The sequence below is a fragment of the Heptranchias perlo genome, unplaced genomic scaffold (genome assembly GCF_035084215.1).
Source record: "Heptranchias perlo isolate sHepPer1 unplaced genomic scaffold, sHepPer1.hap1 HAP1_SCAFFOLD_385, whole genome shotgun sequence".
Classification (NCBI taxonomy): Eukaryota; Metazoa; Chordata; class Chondrichthyes; order Hexanchiformes; family Hexanchidae; genus Heptranchias; species Heptranchias perlo.
The window spans coordinates 132,355-133,328 of NW_027139397.1; the positions used below are offsets into that span (position 1 = coordinate 132,355).

The following is a 974-nucleotide window of genomic DNA, read 5'->3' on the forward strand; positions in this document are numbered from 1 at the left end:
CCAAGTGTGGTCTAACCAAGGTATATGGAGACCAGAACTGTGCACAGTGCTCCAAGTGTGGTCTAAGCGAGGTATATGGAGACCAGAACTGTGCACAGTGCTCCAAGTGTGGTCTAACCAAGGTATATGGAGACCAGAACCGTGCACAGTGCTCCAAGTGTGGTCTAACCAAGGTATATGGAGACCAGAACTGTGCACAGTGCTCCAAGTGTGATCGAAGCGAGGTATATGGAGACCAGAACTGTGCACAGTGCTCCAAGTGTGGTCTAACCAAGGTATATGGAGACCAGAACTGTGCACAGTGCTCCAAGTGTGGTCTAAGCGAGGTATATGGAGACCAGAACTGTGCACAGTGCTCCAAGTGTGGTCTAAGCGAGGTATATGGAGACCAGAACTGTGCACAGTGCTCCAAGTGTGGTCTAACCAAGGTATATGGAGACCAGAACTGTTCACAGTGCTCCAAGTGTGGTCTAAGCGAGGTATATGGAGACCAGGACTGTGCACAGTGCTCCAAGTGTGGTCTAAGCGAGGAATATGGAGACCAGGACTGTGCACAGTGCTCCAAGTGTGGTCTAAGCGAGGTATATGGAGACCAGGACTGTGCACAGTGCTCCAAGTGTGGTCTAAGCGAGGTATATGGAGACCAGAACTGTGTACAGTGCTCCAAGTGTGGTCTAAGCGAGGTATATGGAGACCAGTACTCCTTTGCTAACCTCTTCTTATTCCCTTCTCTCACCCTCTCCTACGTTGTCTTGCACTAAGAATACGGACTCTATCTTCAGTTTCAATTTGCCCTTTATTTCCTTATTCCTCTGTGGAGTTTCACTCTTGACGAGTTTGTTCCTGATTTTTGAGAGGGACAATCAATGCATTTCCCTGAAATGACGTTACATACAAATTTGGACTTCACCCAATTCCCAATGCAAGTCAGGGCCTCGTGGAATCTGGGTAGTTTACTGAAATCTGGAAACTCC

The 974-nt window shown here is 48.2% G+C and overlaps 1 long non-coding RNA gene across 1 annotated transcript in view; it reads left to right on the forward strand.

The window, feature by feature from the left end:
* The first annotated feature begins 386 nt into the window (after positions 1-386).
* The window catches only part of LOC137311972 (uncharacterized), a 15,066-nt gene continuing 14,478 nt past the window's right edge, over positions 387-974 (forward strand). The window contains exon 1 of the long non-coding RNA XR_010960638.1: positions 387-974. This exon is cut by the window's right edge and continues 99 nt beyond it. This is a non-coding gene — a long non-coding RNA (uncharacterized lncRNA).